The 22,925-nt window shown below is 42.4% G+C and overlaps 1 protein-coding gene and 1 long non-coding RNA gene across 6 annotated transcripts in view; one reads left to right on the top strand and one right to left on the bottom strand.

Moving 5' to 3' along the window:
• Positions 1-22,925, bottom strand: part of zfhx4 (zinc finger homeobox 4) — a 288,103-nt gene that overhangs the window by 74,721 nt on the left and 190,457 nt on the right. For 2 of the 5 annotated variants that reach the window (XM_044175584.1, XM_044175582.1), the window contains exon 1: positions 5,109-5,548. The exons of 1 other annotated variant lie outside the window; for it this stretch is intronic. The gene's annotated coding sequence lies outside the window, so the exon portion shown is untranslated. Of the gene's footprint in view, positions 1-5,108; positions 5,549-8,998; positions 9,167-22,925 lie in introns of those variants that run through there. 2 more of the 5 variants (XM_044175583.1, XM_044175587.1) reach the window with 2 other exon arrangements.
• The window catches only part of LOC122866228, a 28,996-nt gene continuing 20,667 nt past the window's right edge, over positions 14,597-22,925 (top strand). Inside the window, exon 1 of the long non-coding RNA XR_006375654.1 lies at positions 14,597-15,031. This is a non-coding gene — a long non-coding RNA (uncharacterized LOC122866228). The remainder of the gene's footprint in view (positions 15,032-22,925) is intronic.

Below are 22,925 nucleotides of genomic sequence, written 5' to 3'. Positions count from 1 at the left end.
ACCAGTCTCACAGTCCCGGTCTCGCTTCACAGACAGCAGTGTGTTACACATGTGACACACACAGACTGACACACACGACACACAACTGAACTGCTGTTGTCCCCTCCAACACATTGCCGCCACATGCGCACGACCTTGCCAATGCACGAGTGCACATGCAAACACACACACTGAGCAGACAAGGAAAGATGGCAGAGTATTTTTGAATATGCAAATGCTCGTACAAATGGAACGTGTGTAAATAGGAGTCATTGTGTGCTGGTTTAATCTGGACAGTCGGGCCTCTCTCTACCCCACTCATGTTTTGGGGGGAGAAGGATGCACACCCATCCTGACTGACGACAGATCAGGGGACATTAGTCAGCACAATTAGCCAGGTCGTCATGGCGACTAATGAAATTTGGCAAAGCGGCCAGCCAGAGACTTAAATGAGCTAGCTGGTTATGTGCTAGCACGGGGGGCTGGCTGGCTGGCTGCTGGCTGGTTGCCTTACACACACCCATTATTCTCTTTTCTGCCGTGGTGGTACAATGGAGTCACTTGTATCTCAGCCGATACCCACCGGCGATACAAGCTCTCCGCCTGACAATTTGCATATGTTAATATAATTAAGTGCTAATTACACTAAAACTCGCATATTCACAAGCACCCTCCCCAGGAGCTACGGAGGGGCTTGATCTCGTTCCAAGTCTTTAACCCTCCTCCGCCTCTCGCTCAGTGTGTGTGATAGAGAGAAAGTGTGTGTTAGCGGTGGTGCCCCAGGGCTGACAAAGGAAGCACCCCCCCCCCCCTTTGAGACATAATGCTGAGCTGCTGCGGACTTCTTAGCTTCTTCCCCTACAGGCCTCGCTGAACCAGGAGACCCTGACACTACTACTGCAGACCGTCAACCCCCCCCCACCACCACCACACACACACACACACACACACACACACACACACACACACACACACACACACACACACACACTACATAACCAAGAGAATATCACACCTTGATCTATCTAAAATATTCAGCTTTTAGATAGCTCTTTGCATCAGAAACTGCATGCTTTGAACAGTTGCAAAATACATGTTGCATAAAACAGTATGAAAATCTATGAAAAACCTCAGGAAGAAGTGTGAAAGAGAGAATCTGAAAAAGACAACTTGGCCCATCAGTCAAATATGATTGGTACAAAACACTGGTTGTGTGTATATGTATTTGGCTGGGATTGTAACTTCACTGCTCCAGCTTGGAAGTCTTACAATGTGTTTATTTTTACTTTGTAAATTCAACCACCCATCATTCGTGTGAGGAGAATGCTGGGTATGTTCAATATTGAAGCTGGTGACCAGAATGATAGCAGTTATTTGAGCCATAGATAAGAGACAAAAAATCTACATGATTCCCCCCAGTGAGTATGCGTGTATGGATGTGAGAGTGTGTGTAGGCCTGCCGTTTTGATAATGGAGGACAGGCGGTTGTGCTTTTCACATCGTAATGGCCGTGAATCAAGGAGGAAGCCAAGCGGTCGTGCTACAATTAGAGCTCTTTTGTGCCTCTTCCTCTGTCTCTTTCTCCCTCTCTTTTCGTGTTTTCACTCGCTGACACTCTCCCTATCAAGAGTATGTTAAAACAGTCTACTCTGCTCTGCTGCAAATTCTGAATGGGGGGGGGGTTGAGTGGGGGGAAATTCACACTGTGCTGCTGCTGGACACACATGTACACACGCACCAGATGGTACAGGAAGGAGGATTAAATAAACACACATGCACAGACACACACCTATTGGCAGACAGACGCCTCTGTGTGCACCGTCCCTTAATGAATGTCTATGGGGAGTCAAAGGGTCCAAGCTCATTTAGTTGACTCTCAATGAGATGCAGCATTATGACTATGGTAATACGCTTCTCCCTTCCCCAATAATCATACACAGGTCATTGTGTCAGAGTAATTCATTTCTATCACACACATACGCCAGATGTTATTACGCAGGCGAGTAAATCTCTCCAATGGATGTCGATGGGCTTCTAAGCAAAAAAGGTTCAAAGTGGAGGAGAAAGAGAAGAGGAAAAAATATATTGTTACAGCAGTCCAGCTTGTAGTATGCTATACTGTTTGCTCAAGCATGACTGCTGGTAATGCAGGTTTGGATGTAGCTCTGTGTGTGTGTGTGTGTGTGTCTTTGAAGCGGGGGGGGGGGCTCCCCTTCACTAATACCTGCTACTCGGATTACCACAGCGTCTTAAGTATTCAACCGGACTCATATTTCCCCTTTCTGCTTTTTATCCAAATTGGCTGTCTTTACACTGTAAAGCAGCGATATAGCCCTCCTTACTAAGGGCCTATGGGGGATCCACGAAGAAGAACATTAAAATGCAGCGATAGCCTTGTTGCAAAGCTCCTCTCTATTTCTTTCTCTCTCTCTCTCTCTCCCGCTCTCTCTTTCTGCAGCAAAGGCTTCTAAATCATCCAGCCTCCTCTATTAGACGGGAGACTTATTGAGGTAGAAACCATAAAAAATGAAGAAGGGAAATTTAATCCCTGAAATATTGATTTGCACATTAATATCAGATAGGCAGAGGGCAATCTAGCCGGGTGGAAATGACACATTGTCGACCCCTATGAGAGGCCCGAGCCAATCTTCTAGCTGCATGTGTCTTGGGCCCAGGAGTTATAGGACAGACTCAGCCCCTGTCTCTCTCCCTCTCCCATCCTCTCCTCCTCCCAGTACCCTCTCAGCCCCCTCCATCCGCACCCTTAATGAAGGCTGCAATGCTGAAAATGCATTAGCTTTTAATAATCAAGAAGCATTTTCAAGCCAACAGCTATTGTCCTCCCAGGGCTATCTGCCCATCTCTCACACTATATGTTTTTTTTTATCCCTTCCCTCTACTGCTACGGGTAAAATGAATGTTACAAGCTGCTTAACTAACATGCAGAGATATACACACCCAGCCTTTGATAGTAAGCCATCCTGCACAGAAAAACAAAAACAAGGGGCCTGGGCTTCTGCAAACATAAACCTCAGAAATTCTCTCATTTGCAAGACAAGAAAAATAACAGAGATTCTGTTATTATAGAGTGAGACAATACCATCATTAACTGATGAAATTCACTGCAATTAGACAGGATCATCTACTCTCATAATTTCACTTTTTTGATTTTTTTTAGGCCTAGGCTGTATTTTTGTAATGAAATGTAGGATTTTATGCAGATGCAATTAAATTGTCTGGACTAGAGAGAAGATCCATCCTGTCCAAAAATCATCAGTGTTCGTAGTTTATCAATCTATAAAATTGATCTGATTTAAGTTAACATTTAACTTATGGAAAAACAGGAATGTCTTATTCAATTTAGTTTTTAAATTAAAATATCAGACTACGTTTTCACATATAATTATAATAATAATAAAAAATAATAGAAATAATGACAATAATAAAATTGATTAATTGTTATTATTAAAGCAGTGATAATGGTCCTCATTTGCTGTTCAGGATTCTACAGAAAATCCCGTATTTTGATTAAAAAGTAGGTTTACACTGTGTATATAAAAATATCTACGCATTCAATAATCAAAACAAATTTTAGTAATATAACATATTTGGAAAAAATGATTTAAAAGCATCTATTTTGGGGGATAAATACGCTCTGAAATCCATATAAAAAGGGCAGAAAAGCCGTGTATAAATAGAGACAGTCCTGTAAAAAAGGTCGCCTACCCTATACACCGTTCATCTCTCCACGCACACACACACTCACTACACCGTTACATACCCGGGTTGGAGACTGACTGGCCCCTTGGCCCTGATGTTTTGTTTTTTTTTTTTCCTCCCGTGCGATCGATGTCCCCCCTGTCACTGTCGCGTCCCAATCCGAGCCAAGTCTAGCTACCTACCTAAAAAAACTGCCATCAGGGCGCAAAAATACCTGAGAATCCTACCTCTGCGCTCTGTCTGCTCTAAATTAATACACACGAACACCAATCGATAACTTAAAGAAGATGTTGCAACCCGCATCTCTGGGAATTAAGAGAAGGACAATTTATGTAAGGAAATTATAAACCCACCGACGCGGATGGGGACCGAGGGTGGAAATGGAACATACAGACTGTGGATGGAAGGTGGAATTTAAAATGTGTTGGTATCAATAAATAACAATAGCGTATGAGTTTTGAATACATTCTGGTCTTTAAAATGCCGGTGCTAAAGGAAAACATGGGACCCAGGAGTTGGCTGGCTCTAAAGGGACTCGCCGTTCTATCAGCAGCCCAACGATCGGTCTCCCTCCTGGGCGACGCAGCCACCCACGCCTCGGTAAAGTGAGCCTAGGCTACTTTTAAAGCGCAGCAGGTAAAGATGTATGGACTATTATCGGCAAATGCACGTTGCTTTTGTAATGACCATTTAATAAAGATATTACGTCGACTATTTCAAAGATATCCACTTCTACACACGGAAGGGGATCGTGTCGGGAGACCGATCGTGTCACTTCGGCCGTGAATGCCTGGAAGGTGCATGAAACCCGATGTGTTAAAAACTGGCTTTGAGCGCTGCGGTGCACCCAAATGATCTCTTCAAATGAAATATCTGATGGTTGGGGACTGAAATAAGGAGCCGGGAAGTGGGGGAGAACATCAATCCGGACCCTTCACCCAGAAACAAGCTCAAAGCGGACATGTCCGAGGGATCGGACTCCTGGAAAGGCAACACCATGTCCGCACTGCAAAGCCACAGAGGGGGAGAAACGATCGGCTCGTCTCGGTATATCTAACGTGGAGTATTCTGTGTATGTCCACCACACAATCTCCGTAACAATCGTATAAACTTTGCAAGAGGCAGGTCTGGACGTGATATCCTACAGTAATACTACGGACACATGCGTAAGAACGCCTCCGACCCTGTCAGTCTCTTTATTGTAGCCAAAGCGCCGGAGTTGCACTAACATCACGATATCCGCCTTTATTCTGGTCTAAAAACACCTAGCACCTGTTATCCAAACAGCCCCGATGTCAAAGATCCACCAGCGAGATAGATAATCGATACCCGACCCCTAAATTTAACACACACCCCAAACTACTCAATAAAAGTTAAAGAGAGAGGTGGAAAGGAAAAAAAAAACTTACTTTCTTCCCCCTCCAAGCCGTCACCTCCGCTTCTCTCTTTGCTCTTGGGTTTATAAAACAGTCACATCCAGCGGCTTGCGTAATTGGACAATCAAAACGTGGAAAAACAGGGAAAATTACAATAATCCTCCAACTTTATATTGGGAAAAGGGGGTAAAACCACAAATGTCAAGCGTTTAGAGAGCTATCCCTTATTTTGGTTCCGGTGGCGGTGAAACGACGTGTCGACGGGCTGCCTCGCAGTTTCTCTTGTGGACGGGGGTCGGGAAACGGAGGAAAGGAAATGAAAATCCTATATGTCTTTATTCTGCTAATTATTATCGTTTTAGCCCTGTTTAAAAAAATGGCTGATTAAGTTGAGTGCGCATGTCTTTGTGTGTCTATTTCCCGATATGCACTCTGGGAATGGGTAGAGAGACAGAGAGAGAGAGAGGGCGAATGAGAGAGAGAGAGAGAGAGAGAGAGAGAGAGAGAGAGGGAGGGAGCAAAAGAGAGACAGAGAGGGAGGGAGAGAGAGGAGAGAAGTGTAATTAGTGAGTTGATCAACAGTCTCCACATTGCAAATGACGCGCACACGGAGCCCTGGCGGCCGCATAGGTCTATGCGCGCAGAAAAATCCTTTTGTACGGTTTCTCTCTAAGGGCCAAATCACATGTAGAACAATGGACAACCGCTTCCTGCACAACAAACAGGCTGGACTCAGAATTACTTACAAGTACTTAGAAGTCATCTCTTTCTCTAAAAACAAGTTTTGCAGATGAATATTTCTGTACCGAAACGCACAATGCCCCAACACTGCTTTCCTTCATTTTTCATTGAACAGACATGAGATTACTATTTTGTTCTGCCCATGATGCTCATTTGGGTGTCATTATTATGACACTACAGGTAAATTACTTTTTCTAACATGCGCAGAATGAACAGCCTTTGCGGATTCCAAGGAATGTTAGAATATAAAAATACGTGTGTGAGTTTCTATGAGGTTTGGAGCAATTTATGAAAATGAATGAAAGAGCTGAACTAGGTGAAAAACACTCTTTATGACTAATGTGAATAAAAAAACAGAAAGAAAAAAACACCTGAGGGGGAGAATCAAAAGCACACATCCGTCTTGTGCCGCGCATCAAAACGGGCCTACACATAGTGTAGAATACGTTTTATAGGTAACATCAGTTATGTACAAAAGCACAAAACGCATTCACACAGTAAGTAATTTACGCTACACATGGATGCACAGTTTTTAGATTGTATTGTCTAATGGTATAGGCCTACTCGTTTTTTTCTTGGAGTAAATAGACTGTTTCTGATCTGTTGCAAATATGGTAGCCTATATATAAACATCTAAGCTTAAAAATCAAAGCCACGATACATCACAGTAATCCACCACATGTTGGAAAGTCATCACTGCCCTTTCGGGACCGCTGAGGCCCCGTGTGGGTTCAATAGAGCCAAACTGCAAAATCCAATACAGAGTCACATAAAATTCCCCCTCTCTATTCAAAGCTCCATTCACTGGCGTTTACATTTAGTGTCCTTACAAAGTGCATCGGTCTGTTGGCCCTATATCCTTTCAATGCAAACCGTTTACTGTGTGTTTCCCCCCCGGTTTCTTAATAGTGGCTTTTGGGCAAGAGGAAGACTTTACACAGTCTCAATCGGGGAGAAAATCAAGAGATCTTGTTCGCCTTCATGGAAAAAATCGAAACTGGGGGTGAATTGAACTGCATGAGCCGGGGCTTGGGATGTGATGATAAGGCTGCTGCTGGCAAGTGAACTACTAGGTCTACTTTGCAGCCACATTGACTGGACTGCGCCCATACCAACTGGATCCTTAAGAAGCCAAGAGATCCGAGCCCGACCCGACCCTAGGCTGTTTATTCTGGGTTTAGAGAGGTCTCTCACAAAGGGGGTGGGTGGGTCGAGGTGAGGAACAGAGGCGTCACTTTTCACCCGGATCCAAGGCTCCTGCTGCTGCCGCTACTGCTGCAGCTGCCTGCCTGTCCTCCAGGGGGGTTTTCTAGTCTGTCAGCCTTGGGAGGCGTCGCTCACAGACGGCTTGGAGAATCGAGTCTACCCGCTGCTGCAGCGGACGCGCAAAAAGTCCACCGGGGCCGTGCTTCGATCTATGGAGTGGACCTATTTCTCACTTTGTACACCTAAACGGAGGACTTTTGTAGACATTAACCACCGTGATTTTTCTCTTTTTTTTACACGAGAATCTCCATTCCTGTGAAAGGATGCACTTATCCACTTTCTAGTGATTAAATGTGCGCGCTGTTGACATTTTCAGCCGAGTTGCGTTTGTTATTTTATTTGTTTCCAATGAGAAAAAGAGAAAGTACAAAGCGGATTTAGAGAACTGATATAGGCTACCGCTTATCTTAACCTCTTGCGTTTTGTAAATCCCCCTGGTCTCCACCCTCCCTCTCTCCCTGCAGACGATGCTCTTTCTCCGGAGGACCGCTTGACAAAAGACCGCGTTAACTAATATTTTGCCCCATTTCCATATCAGCAGCATCCTCAATTAATTATAGATTTTTATCTGTAAACTCCGGTCTGGTGTCTGTGTGTGCCTGCTTGTGTGTGTGTGTGTGTGTGCGTGTGCGCGCGAGAGTGCGAGTATGTGTGTGTTCTAAAGCAAATAAATTACTAAGACATTTCTTTGTGGCATCACCAGAAACATAGACCAGGACGACGGAAATTAAACTCTTATTATAATAATTATAGTGTAATTATCGAACATTAAAAGGTATCGTGTTTGTTTTATTTTCTAATGCTTCTGCTGCCACGTGAGAGGTAGCATTGAGCACTCAGTGATCTAATGCCACTTCAGTGGATCAATAACTTTGAATCGTCCGAAGATATTACCATAAAGGCTTGACACACTGGGAGATGCCATGGGATGGGACCATTGTTGATCCATCAATATATTCTCTGAAGTCAAACGGAAAACTTGGATTGATATTATCTGTTCTAAAAAAAATTTAAATATAATTTTGTCAATTCCGTAGCCCATCCTGATGCTTACTACAAACAGCCACCTGGTCAGTGTTTTCTGGATGTGCATACAGACTTCCACCTTGTTTGTCCTATGCGTCGGCGCCCTCATGGGGTTGCTTGGCTGACCCCTCTGCCTCATCAGGACACACACACAAAAACACGCTAAAAGCCCTCAGCTCTGACCGGCAACCTGCCACAGTGACCCACTGGCCAACTCTCGTCAAGCAAACACACGCACAAACAAGCTTTATAAAGGCCCATAAAACAGAAAATAAGAAGTTAAATGCAACTCTTTCAACGCATGACACCAATGCAAGATTTTGCCACTCACTCCAGAATAATTAAGCCAAGTTAAAATGCACTTCAAAACATTTCCTTCAAAATATGTGCAATAATTAAAACTGTATTTTGACCACAGTAAAAGAAAATTCTGACACAGAAATCCTCTAAATGTAGTTGCAAGTTGTCACCTGTGTTAAATTAAGGTGCAGAGATGCAAAATCAAATTAATTGCAAATAAATGAAAAAGACAGAATTATTTCTGTGGTTTCAACGAAATTAATGTCTAGGAAAAATGTTTCTTCAAGTTGTTTGCTGACAAAACACTCCACAGGGAAGTGGGCAAAAACAATTTACTCTTTACCAATAAATGAGGAAAACGTAGTTAAAACAGTGAAACAACATTAAGTTTTTGTCCATATATGCGCAACATAAACTCTCTCGACGTTTTCACACTCAGCCCTAAAGCCATCCAACAACGGTCCATAAATATGCAATCGTTATAAAAACTTCAAAATTTCCTCCTCTTACCTCTTTTAAATCCCCCAAAAAGCATAAAGTATAATAAGCCATTGAAAGAGAAGATAAATAAAAATGTAGAATCTCGGTACCTTTGGTATAAAACATTCCGTTTTTCTTCTTTTCTGTCTTTCTCTTGCTCAGTAGCGATCCGATAATAGCATATGGAAAGTGTTTTCAAAATGCCCAGATTTGGCACATTGTCATTGAAAAGAGAGGAGCGCAGTGATGCGGTGCTACAACAGGGGAAATGAGTTGCGGATTGGACGCAGCCCGCCTCGGTGCGGACTTATCCCACTTTAATTTAATATTCCGCAATCACACACACTAGTGATGGCATATAATTCAAGGAGAAATTCAGAGGGAAGGAAATGCTTTTGTGTGTGTGTGTGTGTGTTTTTTTTTTACACCACTTTATTTGATTAAGGAGAGAGGCAGCACAATATTGTCTTTTCACCCTGTTTCCCTTCTTTTTTGCCTTCCCCCATCCCGAGTCAGTTTTTCTATTTTTTTTATACATGAAACAATAGATATTTATTTGTTTGTATTTAGATCATTTATTTAAAAATCAACTCCGAGTTCTTTGCGCATCGGTGTCACACTGGAATCATCCCTAACATAAAATCGAGACCCATAAACGCTTGTTTGTAAAACACTGAACCCAAAATCAATGTATTGGGACATTTCAATCGATTATATAAACGAAAATCCATACGCAACATGAGACCGGTATCAGCCCACTCTTCCGCTCCCTTTTAAAAGGAGAGAGAGAGAGAGAGAGAGAGAGAGAGAGAGAGAGAGAGAGAGAGAGAGAGAGAGAAAAGAAACAAAGACTGTCAATGCAGCCCTTTGCCTCAGTCACTTAGATCAGGGCTTCTCCAACATTTTCATGTCAAGGACCCCCAAATGGACACACCTTATGCCAAGGGTCCCCATTTAATTGGATTTTGTCCCTGGGACCCCCAATATGGGTTTTTTGTTGTTATTGATTTAGAATTGCATTGTAAACCTGTTGTAAGCGTGGTGCTAATGGTGTGGTTCAGACATATGTACTCTGTAGTTTGAATAATTTCAGGTTAATGAAATCACAGTGAAATTAAACAATTCTTCATTTTGCCGGGGGGGGGGGAACCCCTGCATGGCCTTCGCGGACCTTTGAGGATTCTTGAACCCCACTTTTGAGAACCACTGACTTAGATGTCAAAGTGCTTCCAGATGCACAATGATAGTGCAAGTCCTGATGACAACAATTAGACAGAAAAATGCCCTAATCAAACGGGGCCACACGGGATTACGTTGCATTTCAAGGGTCAAGGGGAACCGTTTCAGCACCCCCAACCCACCCCCCGTCTACACACCAAATATCACATTTCAGCAGCACATAACCTACCCGAGCAACAATCAAGCACTTCAGGCACTATAATCAGGTATGCAAATTCCCAAGGAAAGGCATGGACATGATAGCCGGTGCGCACAGTCAGATGAGCTATTGCATAAACTGTGCATTAATATATATAACATGATATGAAGGGGGTAAGAAACAGGAGAATGGGGACAGGCGGAGGGGTAGGGGGGTAAAATAAGGAGGTGCCAATCATGTAAAATTTACATGGGACCACAGCTGCTAGGCTCTCTAGCAGGGGAAGAGGTGGGGTGTAATTGGGGGGGGCGCTTGAGATTAGGAGACAGAGGAAGGAGGGTGTGGTGGAGGTGCAGGGTGGTGGGTGCGTGCAGCCGCCGGTGCCACTCTGTTTATTTGATAAGAGCAATCGATGGCCCCTGACTGTAAAGTCTTTACGCAGACGCAGGCGGGGCAGGGACTGCCGAGATATTGCTCCCGAAGAAGAACAAGTGTTGTGGCAAGCAGGACGCAGGAGTAGAAGAAGAAGAAGAAGAACAGAAACAAGAGAGGAGGTGAAGGAGGAGAAGGGTGACTTAGCAGACGTCGTCGCCCGCATTTCGGAAATAAATGTGCACACACACACACTCAGAAATCACACACACACACACACACACACACCCTCCTCGCTCCCCATGTGCATCTGTCTCACACAACAGACACCACCAACACCACTGCTGTTTCCATTCAGTCTCACCTCGCCCTATGCCCTCCTCCCACTTGGCCCTTTGGTCCTCCGATCTTTTTCATTGTTGATCCCTCTTTAATAGACACGCGTCCAGTGAGTGTCCTCCATATATGGACAGAGGAATAAAAAGCCCCCCAAAACGGCCTCCTCGTGATGCCCCAACACACATCTACCCGCCTCCAGCCCCGTTCAACGCCAAATTCTATTGATTATCACTCAGATCCACAAACAGTTATAGACCTGTAAAGCTGCCGTGGATGGGAACAATAGCACATGTATGCTCCGTATTAAAGAAAAGGAAATTCATTGACAGCATCAAAAATGTTTATCGAAATAACTTGATAACTTGAATGACCCTCAATTAGTGATTTACCTACAGTTTGCATATTTAAATATTGAAAACTACTGCAGGAAGAAAAAACAAATAAATTAAATATGCTACATTGACCAAATCTTCTATTATACTATTATAATATATTATTTTTAAAAAGGCTAAATTGCGGGAATCAATATTGACAATAATAAAAACAACAACAATATTAATAGTAATAATAATATATGATTGTAAACACTGTGTTAAGTATTACAATAAAATGTAAGTCAAATTAAAGCAATAAAAATTTAATTTGAAATATAACAGAAGGCCTGCTATTTAATGGCCTCTTGAAAGTAAGACTGCTATACTGTAGGTTGTCACATGGCTTATTAAAGCGCTTTCTTCATGACAACCCAGGAGCTTGAACATGTCAATTTAGAGGTCCGAGTGGTCCTTTCCAGGAGCCTCCACTCCCCTTCTCTCTTGGGGACTGTCACCACTCCACCTTCCCACCCCATCATCCATCCATCCATGCGACCCCCCCCCACCTCTCCTTTCCTCTGACACTCAGTGGGCCATCCCAACACGCCAATAACCCAGTCAGTACTGAGAAGTCAGTTATATGGCAACAGATTGACATCCAGGGGAAAACATCAGGAGCATCTCATACCCAGTGCTGGGCATGTTACTCAAAAGTAATGTTACCCATGACTTAAAAGTAATATTACTTTTGTAGTCCACTACTTCTTGGCAGCAGGTCTAAATTTGTGAAACTGCTTCTACTAAATTATCTTCCTGTAGATAAGCATTTGTTTGCAAAAAATTTGGATATTTTAATAATTTAAATTTATTTTGATCACTATTTCTACTTAAAACGAGGCTATGACATCATCTTGAATAATTTAATTCCATTGGCGTAATAAAAAATTCATGACTTATTGTTTTAATTAGTAATTGTCATATTTTGACAAAAAAATTATGCATAAGTGGATATTCTTTTCAAGACTCGTTATTTGCAGCACGTTACAAAGCAAAGAGTTACCACCCAACACTATTGTCAGCTGTGAGCTTGTACAGTCAGTCAGTCAGTCTCCTGCCTGGACGCCATCATCTATCAAGCCAACCAAGTCAACCGGAGGCGCAATGACCAATGCGTAAATGCGCACGGATTAGCGGATGCGGCTCAGACAAATTTGCAACGCTTGAAGCAAAAGAGAGAATAAAGAAAGGGAGAGAGAGGGGGAGAGAGAGGCGTCATTTTTTGAGGTGTGCAATGACCCTGAAAGATGCTTGTTGGCTTTCACTGCATTAATAGAGTGCTCTTCATCCTCCTTTCCTAGTGACCATCATTAAACCGCATGACCTGAGTTCAAACAGCCATTTCTGCAAGCATCTACCATGCCGAAGTGTCATTGAGCAAAACACTGAGTTCCTCCCAGCTCCAGACGCCTGTTCTGTGGGGGAGTCTGACCTCTGACCTTACTGTGTTTGGTGGCAAAAGACACAAGATTTTCCTTATGGAGATCAACATGGTTTTTAAATTATGAAACAGCAGAGGCCAATAATTATTTTAAAAGCTTGTGGAACTACAGTTAATGAGTAAAATGATGTAATATTTTCTGTTCTTGGATATTAAGAATGAAATTAATGAATTAATCTAGAATCTCTAATCAAATTGTGCTCATACAGTTTTGCAAAAGTAATTTGTACAAAATGAAATGATTAAAAATTAAACAGCAAAGTGAATATGTGGAAATGTGAGAGCATTGCACTTCCTCATCATACATGTAAATTTCATACCTGCAAATGTAGTACAACCAATATAGATAGATAGATTTTAGAGAGCAAGAGAGAGAGATTACTTTGTATTTTAATGCAAAGTCAATATTGTTTTTATGGAATAAAACCCCATAACTTGAACTAATTCACAATCAAACAAGCAAGCCAACTGTGGATAACAGTGAAATGGTGCAAGCAACCCCTCAACACACACACATACACACAAAGACACACACAAACGCAAACTCTGTTATGTTTTCAATTTGGGTTGAAATGTAGACATTTTCCCTTGGTTGCATAACTGCCATCCGTATCGCCCCTCCCTTCAATTAAATGCTATTTCTCCCAAACAAAATGTCAGAATCATTCCACACAGGGTAGTTCAACAGTGATTTGTTCTGAAAGCTATGTGTCTCTCTCTGAGATGATGTGTGCAGTTGTGTGCTTGTGTGTGTGTGTGTGTGTGTGTGTATGTCTGTTTGTGTGTCCTGACCTCAATTCTAACTGGGTTCACAAAGGGACGGAAAAAAGGTGCCTAAAAATACATTTAATTCACAATCAGCCCAACTGAGCTGAGAATGACAAATCCTTTTAGAACTCCCCACAGTGAGATGTGAGATTAGAAAACATAAACACACACACACACACACACACACATATATATATACGCACACATGAAGTTGTGTAAACTACACACATGCATGGACACACAAAAGAGAAGATAAAACACGATCACCTGTGGAAATTCCAAAATGAATTCTACTGCAAAATTACGTGCTTTGAAAAAAAAAAAATATTTTGAAGACATGACCGGCCTGAAAACAAAAAATACCAGACACATTTTTACTTTGTTGTTAAAGTCGATAAATATTGAAAGAACAATTCCAACTAAACGTTTGAAACAACTAAAATATTCTGTCCAGTTGTTCTGATGAATCTGATGAATAAAAGGTAATAATGAATACCAAATTTTTTAGACTTAAATTAATAATACAGGTATAATTTGTAAGCATATGTTATTATCTTTGTATAGGTGTCCTGTAGCAGCTTAGTGGAAAAATAAAATGAAATCAAAATACCAGACAATCTTGTGTAAAAGTGTGAAAAGTGTGTAAAAAGTGTAAAAAGTAAAACAAACATTCTTTTCATTTGACCACTTGTCAGTTTATTTAAAGCAATAAAACTGCTGCGCTGCAGTCGTTCATCTTTTCCGTATATACACCAGCGCACGGACACTCTGCTCAAGTCCACCGGCTCAGAGAGATTCCAAGATGGCCGCGCACCTGTCATGGAGGTGGATTGTCCTGATTATGTATGGAGATCACCTCAAGGCCTCTGTAAGCTATGAAGAGCATGCACACCTTGAGTTGCTGGTTCAACGCTGGTCAAAAGCCTGTCGTTTTAAAACCGCTGACTGCCCCTTAGAAAGAAAGGATAAACCCTGGCAGTGTCTCCTTTCTCTCTCTCTCTCACGCTTCCTTTCTCTTTCTCTCCATTGCCCTCTGTCTTGCTCTCTCTCTCGCTCTCTCTCTCTCTCTCGCCCCCTCTCTCACATCAGAAGCGCTGAAATGCACCCCAGGGCCAAATCGCACAGAACAACCCCTCTGAGCCAGAGAAAAAAGCTGGAATCCGTTTGCCCTGATATTTCACCAGCCAGAAGCGAGGGGAGAGGGAAAGACAGAGGGAGAGAGAAAGGGAGAGGGAGAGGGAGAGAGAGGGGAAAGAGACTGGGGCAGAGAAAAAGGGATAGATGGGAAAACGGCAGACCAGGGCTGTATTTATTGGGGGTGTGAGTGCCGCGCTGTAGGCTGTGGGATGGTCGGGAGAGTGCAAGGTGTTGCTGTTAGGTGTGGTTGGGTTTACAGAAAGGGAAGAGCATGCATAGATAGGATGGTGAAGAGGAAAAAAAGAGAGGAGAGATGGAAGGATTGGTCATGCGCAAGGTAAGAGAGAGGCTTTGTTTGATTGTATGTGGGAGGGGGTGAAGTGGGGATGAGGGGATGGGAGGGAGGGGGCTGAAGCTGTCGTCTGTGGGGTTATTATTATTGCAGGCAATCTTTGAGTGTGTGTGTGTGTGTGTGTGTGTATGTGTGCGTGATGGTGTGTGTGTGTGAGAAGGAGAGATGAGGCGATATATGAGATTCAGCTGCGGGGTCATTATTTTTTCCTGACGCATGTCATGAGGCTAAAAGAAGGCTTGAAGTCATACACTTTCTGACATCACTGATTATGCAGGCTAATTTGCAAACTTGACAAGAATTTGTGACACAGGTACCAGCTGAAGCATTGACTAGTTTGTCTTGGCCACCTTTTGATCTATTGATTTGAGTGTGAGGACTGTACTCAAATACAGTATGTGACATCCGGTGCACACATGAACAAGTATACACGCGCAAACACAAGTAGGCCTCGCTGATTAACATCTCTCCCACTATCTCAATAATAACTGTAAGAATAATAAGAACAGACTACCTTAACAGTATAGAGAGAGCTGATAAGGAAAGAAAGGCCAGATAATATAAAAGGATATATGGTTTAAATGAAAGACAGAGTGGAAGAGCAGAGTGGGAGAGAGGAGCATTTTTTGCCATTTCACCCAGTTTAATAGGAGGACAGTTAATGGGCCTTTTTTATCGGGCACAGGCATCAATCACGAGGTGTCAGGCGGCCGCTGAATCTGGGCTGTGGTCCTCTTCACAGATGACTGATTAGCAAGCCAAAATCACCAGATCCATCTTTCGACGGTCACTTTTATTACAGTCATTTTTAAAGTGACAGCAACCTGCCTTGTCTCACAACACTGGCCACCGCATATATATTCTCATCTTCTCTCCTCCTCTCTGCATCTGTCTTCCTCTCTCGTTCTGTCGCTGGGTATTTGGTCAGTCACTCTCCTGTTCTTCGCCCCCCCCCATTCCCTTCTCTCCTTCTCTTAACTACTTTTATCTGACTTTCTTTCTGTCTCTCTCCACCCCACCCCCTGTTGGTGCTACACATATTCTCTCACTCTGCTGGGCAGGTTGAGGGGAAGCAGGGTCAGGGAGGTGTGGAGAGAGACAGGGGAAAGAGGGGAGAGAGAAGAGAAAATAAGACCCCCCCCCCTTTCCATTGTCTGAAGGGTGTGTTCTGAATCCCTATATCGTTTGCTCTCCAGAGATGGCGAGAAATTCGTTTTTGCACAGTTCCCCTGCTGTCTTACATTGGAGGAGGAATTCTCCATTCCCAAGCACAAGATGAATGTAAATGAAACAGTTTCGGTGTGGAGTGTGTTGGTCACAGCTGCATTTACATGGCTGCACTCTGCAGACTGCATTTTAAGAAACAGACAGGGTGACATTAAAGTTGGAGGCCAGGGAGTGTTAAAATTAGTTTTTTTGGGGGCCAGGATATAATAATATGTTGCTGGGAGAGGGGTGTCAGGAGACTATCTTGGGGTAGAATTTTGTTTTGGAGCTTGTCAGTCAGATTTCTCATCCTTTTCTGCCTCAGTTTACTTACAGGCTGCGTTCAAAATAAATCATTGCATCAAATAATCATCGTGCAATCATTCAAAATGGCAGCTGAGCTATGTTTACCCAACGGTTTGCGTAAATGTGTGTGTGAGCGAGTGTGTATGAGGCCAGGCTCTAAAGAGCACTCCTGTGTCTTGGCAGGAGATATGCTAATCGCAACTGACATCAATCTGAAAAACATCAGCCGAAGTAACATGTGTCTAAGATTACATTTACAACCTTCTGAGCAAAGAGGGACAGCGCGCGCACGCCGTACACACACACACACACACACACACACACACACACACACACAGTGAAGGAAAAGTGGGTCAGGTAAAACAAGCAAACATATTTCAGAGACAGCCTGCCATTTGCAATGTCCTCAAAAAACAACTGATTGAACAGCTTGTCGAAACATTAAGGCTCAAATTTGAAAGCTTTGGAGTCATCTTAAACACAGGAAGGATTATTCTATTAAACAAATATGCCCTTTGTTTTTCATTGCCCGCTTAAATACTGAAAGCTTTTAACACAGAGACACAAAAAAGCTATTACTCAGACGTTTAAAGTTAAGGTCATGAGTTCCTTCCTTTGTTTTTTAGAAGGGGTGGAGGGAATACGTCAGGCTGTGATATGCATTAGAAGACAACCTGGGTCACATTTTACAGTGAAGCACCTGAACATCAGAGCAACTCAGGCGGGTGTAAAATATGTGTCCTGCTAAAACCCATTTGGATAGGGCCCTTAGATATGTGTGTGTTGAGGGGGCAGATAGACAGAGAGACATACACACACAAAGGAAATCATAGTAATGATGCTAGCAGCTGTGGCTCACTAAGCGAACACATACGACTGTAGATATACTGGATCGGTCTTCCCCTAAGCTTGGGATCAGATCTGTGTGTGTGTGTGTGTGTGTGTATGTGTGTGTAGAAAAGAGGCTTTCATCTCTCTGTATCTCTGCATTATAAAGTTTGAGTCTGCACTTAAAACTTTTACATACACATTTAAACACTCAAGATTCAGATTAATTTCTATCAACTGAAAAGCATCAAAAGTGAGGCAACAAACTTTGTCTATGATTAGTGTCTTCCTCTCTCTCGCACACACACACACACACACTTATACACACACTTTCAGTCTATCTGGAGGGCAGCGGGGCACTCAGGGGTCTGACAGTGTCCCGAACATCCGCCAATAAAAGATCGCTGCAGTATTTTACGCTAGAAACGTTTGATGACAAGCAGTAACTAGCGTGAAATTCACCCTAGATTAAATGTCCTAGGAGTTGTATTCCCATCCGGCAAATACACACATCTGTGAGCATGCACACACACACACACACACGCACACACGCACACACGCACACACGCACACACGCACACAAGCTGTAAACCAGGGTATACCCCTCAGCAGCGGGAAGGCACCGGAAACAAATATAAATCCTGAGATGCACGCACACACACACACACACACACATACATATGGACATACAGTATACTCATGAACAGATATAATCCCATGCACCCACACTGACATGAGCAGACATATATAGTATATATACTACATAAATACATGCACACGTCGGCATAGAGAAACACTGACTTACTCACAGGCGTTCAGACTGCAAACACACCGGGGGGCAAATCATAGCAGGAGACTTGCAGCGTGTTTGGCTGATTACCAGTCGAGTAAATAGCAGAGAGAGCATGCTCACACTGCCACCTCCATCCTCCTACACACACACACACACCTGTATCTTTGTTGGTTAGTTAATGTGCTGATTATTATAATTAGAAGAAGTTTTGCTTTTCTTCTCCCTTTTTTTCGAATTGGCTCTATATTTTTGTGTCGGCTGGAGAAAGAATTACAGCCAACCTCTACCAGGCACAAAAGATCAGAGAGGGATCTCAAGACAAGCAAAATGGGATGAAGGGGTGTTTATACAAAATTATTATTGGTGTGTTTTGATGGAAGACATTGCCTGAATTTAAATCTGACTGATTATAAAATAAAGTAAAATGTGTTAAAATTCTCTGACTTCTTTACTGTATGATGCTCTGTTTGTCAGTGTTGTTGAGCTGAATGGGTGACGGATAAGGATAGAAGTGCAGAAGGAAAGCTGTGACAGAGTGAGGGATAGGATGAGGGAAAGAGAAAGAAGAGCAAATTGCTGTAGTTAACTTTTAGCAGATATATGGAATGGTTTTCTGGGAGGTCTGTCTCTTTCTCAGTCATGCTGACACTGTAGAGCTGTAGAGTCTCAGACTCTTGATGGACCACTGCGACCTGCAAGGCAAGGGTCACGTGACCGACAGAGCCAGCCGAAGACGTCTGTAGGCTTGTTTTCAGAAGCCTTGTTAGCTTGTCTACTTGTACTGTAGAAGGTAATGAAGGACAACTGCTCTTGAAAATTTTTTAAAACTTTGTCAGAAAAGAGAAAAAACCGATTCAAGTTTATTTTTTCACCTCTTTGTAGTTATCACAAATTATGATTCAAATGATGCAAAAAGTTTAAGATATAAAATGATGATTAACGTTATGAGAGTAACGAACTAAAGACTAAAGAAGCAAGCCAACCTCCCTCCAAAATATATTATATCCATTTTGAATCTTGATGAAAACAGAACTTTTAGTTAATTGAGTTTTGAAAACCACATGTAAGGATTTCTTAAATATAAATTACTTTCCAGTTTCTATATTACAGTTTGGTTATCACTGAATTTTCCCTCAAATTCCTTATTGTGTGGATCTGTTGCCCAGCAAACACAACTATACCCACAAAAATGTGTCTATTGTAACATTTTCAAAATAAAAACTCATAAAATGACATTGTCAAACCCACACCAGTGCGGCCTATAACATAATGTTGTAACCATATCTCGCATGGTCAGTAGTGGTCAACTGGCAGTAAACATGCTAGCAGATTAGCTCGCTAGCGATAATGCTAGCTTGGCCACCTCCGCCAGTCACATGACCCTCACCTTGCATTTTGCAGTGGTCTTTGGAGTCTCCTGCAGAGAGGCAGAGAAGCAGAGATAGGCTCGGATTCAGGCCATGTGAAATGCATAAGCTATATTTAAAAATAATTGAATTCTGTAAGGTGAGAACCTTATCCCACAACCTACTGTGGGCTCTCTCTTTCTCTTCTTTCCTTTACTCTCCGTCTTTCTTTTTACTTTCTGAGACTGAGTACACCCTCTATTTCTTTATCTTTTTATAACTTTTATTTCTTTACTTTCCCCCTCAGCCCCACTATTCACTTTAGAATGTTTCAATACACTTAGAACTTAGGACTACAAAACTGCCTTGCGGCCCATCATATTATTTTAAACTGAACATTTGAGTGCAAAACTTATTTTAATTTGAATCAGTTTCATATTATTTTGAGTTTAATGCCAACATTTAGTAAATCTTAAATGCCTGACTTGGTTTTAATATTATAAATGACTCCTCACATACAGTATGAATAGTTTTAAAATGTGAAAGTGGAAAAGAACGTCCATGTAGCGTAGTTTGGAGCACAGTCATATCAAGAAGCAGTATATACATCACGATAAATTTAATAAATGTCAATTTGAAAATCCACCACATCGGGGCAATTTCATATATACAGTACATAATGCCTCCTGGTTCTTATGCAAGGCTTCCTGCTGTTCTCATGCAGGGAAAGTCGAGGCGGAGTATGAGGAGGTCAGACAGAGGTAAGCCTAAATAAAGTCTCTAACTGGGCTGCTTTACAAGCCTTAGTTAAAGATATTGATTCAGTCGTAAAAAAAGCAACATTCTGCTTAGCGAAGAGAAAGTTGCAGTTTACAGCTTGTATGTTCATATCATCTCCTGGCATGTGTTTCCCTTACCGCAGTTATGTGCTATAATTACATTAGACTTATGACCTTTCAGAAGAGCGGGAAGGGGCAAAAAAAATCCTTGAACATCTTAATTCGATCCGTTTCAAACAAGAGAGGCCGATTTTGGGAGAGGAGGAGGAGGCTGCACACATAACATATTACAAGGAAAGCGTTGCCAGCTAAAGCGGTGCCCTGTTTTTTATTTTCACTTCATATTCTTCAATGAAAGGTTCTTTTGTTGTCTACTGGCTGATTGACTTTAATGAGAAACATTCCATTGTACCAAGCGTCGGTTTTACAAACTGAACTTTGTGTTCCTCTTACATGTTTTCAAATTAGAGTCCGAAAGGGACACTGCGGGATAGGCAGGGCCCGGCCGTTTGGGATCACAACAAACATGACATGCACATGCACACAAGCACGCCCAAGTCATTTATACATACTCACACACAATGCTTTAATCCCTTATCCTTTACACGCCAAACTGTGTTATCGGCTGTAAAGAGAATTCAAAATGCATGACAATGACAGTGAAGGAGGAAAAGCAATATTTAGAGGAGGAAGGGGAGGGATGAAAGGACAGGATAAAGGATTTTGTTCTAACTATGCAACTGTATTCAACTTGATACTCTCAAGGTATTAAACATGGTTCAGTTATAAGGCTGCAAGTGTCTTTCTGTCTGTGTGTGTATGTGTGTGTGTGTGTGTGCGTGGTATCGACAAACTCAGCCCTTGATCTGTGAAGAGGAGGTGATGGTGTCTTAAGAGATGGTTGTGTACAAATTGTGTAGATTTAACCACTGGAAACAATCATGTAGTGTTTGTGTGTGTGAGTGTGTGTGTGTGTTTGTGTGTGGACAGAGCTACTGAAAGCAATTCCTCAGAATAGCCGGTGAGTTGGACTACCTGCTGGCATGAGCTAAGCTGTAGATCGATACAAGTGTTAGTGCGTGTGCATCTGTATATGTGAAAGTGTTTGTCGTATGTTTATATGTGTGTGTGTGGGTGGGTGGGTGTGGGTGTGGGTGTGCATATGTGTGTGCTGAGGCATCATACAGTTACTGGAACACTCACTATATTTGGCTCCCTCAATGCAACATCAGGTTTTATGAAAGCCATCCATCTGAATCGCGGCAATAAATTTCTATCAGCCGACAATTTCTTAAGCGAAACTAAGAAGTGTTTCGAAATTCTTTATAAAATTACATCTCAGCTAGAACAGATTAGATGTTACAACATTTAGGTCAATAATACAGTTTAGAAAACACATCGGATCAATACGATCACACACACACAGCCGTGCACACATGCACACACTCATACACAGATTCAGTTGCCGTGGTGTCTGTATGCTTTTTGCATGTTCCTGTCACATCGGTGACGTGTGACGTGTCATGTGCTGAAGGGCATGGTGACCCAAGCAGCTGGCAGTCTTTCCTCAGGGCTGAAACGTCCATTACGCTCTAACAACAGGGACAGCCAGCGTCACAGGCCCGGTTTAAGCTAAAACAGGCTCTGACAGCCTCTCTGGCACTCGTCTGCATACTGCCGCTGCTCCTGTATCACCAAGAATCATTTCTAAAAAGATTTCAACATGTGTTTGAATTTCCACAGCATAATTTCAGTAGGTGTCATGGGTGCAATGTTCATGAAACATGCAGAAGGCCCTGGAAACCTTTAGCCCTTACTTTCGGCTGGTTGCTGCCAAGCTTATAGGCAAACAAAATGCACAGCTGTGATGTTATAGAATATATATTATAGAGCATTAGGTTGTGATCAGATAGGACAGCTGAGAGAGTGCTGCTAGTGCAGCCAAGCTGCATGAGGCTCTGATCCATCTCTGTTGGTTGTCAAATCTGATAGGTGCTGAGCCTAATCAATGCATCTGGCAGTGTGGTTGCATTTGCAGTGGTGAAAGAAGAGTTGGACCAGAATGGTTTATACATAAATGGCTGCTATTAGGGCTGGACAACAGAAATAGTTAAGAAGCGCTGCGTTTTGAACATACTGAATGTAATGAATCCACATACAGAAAAAAAGTCTATCATCAACAATTTTTGTGATTATAATTTGTACAATGAAAAAAAAGTTGTATGTATGTTATCTAGGAGCAAAGATGACGTCCGACCACAGATACCTAAAGGTACACACAGTTTAGCTCAGTGATAACACAGTCAGCAAGAGGTCAAAGGGCACAGAGAACACTACATAATTGCTATTGGTACTCAGCTATGTAACAGTCACAGTTAGCCAAGTAACCAAAAGTAAAAAACTGATCTATTTTAAACAGTAGAATGTTGGTGATGAATGAGGTTGATGTTACTCACATGGAAAATGCATGTTGATTAATTCCCTCCACCTACTGTTAATTTCCCCTATGTCTAAAACAATCATGGCAGACAGAAATATTTTTCACTGTTAGCAATCCAAAAATGTCCAAAACCTCCATCACTCACTTTGGAGGAGATGTACGCGTGCTGCAACAAAGCTGA

This window comes from Siniperca chuatsi, linkage group LG19, assembly GCF_020085105.1.
Source record: "Siniperca chuatsi isolate FFG_IHB_CAS linkage group LG19, ASM2008510v1, whole genome shotgun sequence".
In the NCBI taxonomy this organism is placed as follows: Eukaryota; Metazoa; Chordata; class Actinopteri; order Centrarchiformes; family Sinipercidae; genus Siniperca; species Siniperca chuatsi.
The sequence above is the reverse complement of the archived record's forward strand: the minus strand, read 5'-3'. Positions and strand labels throughout refer to the sequence as shown.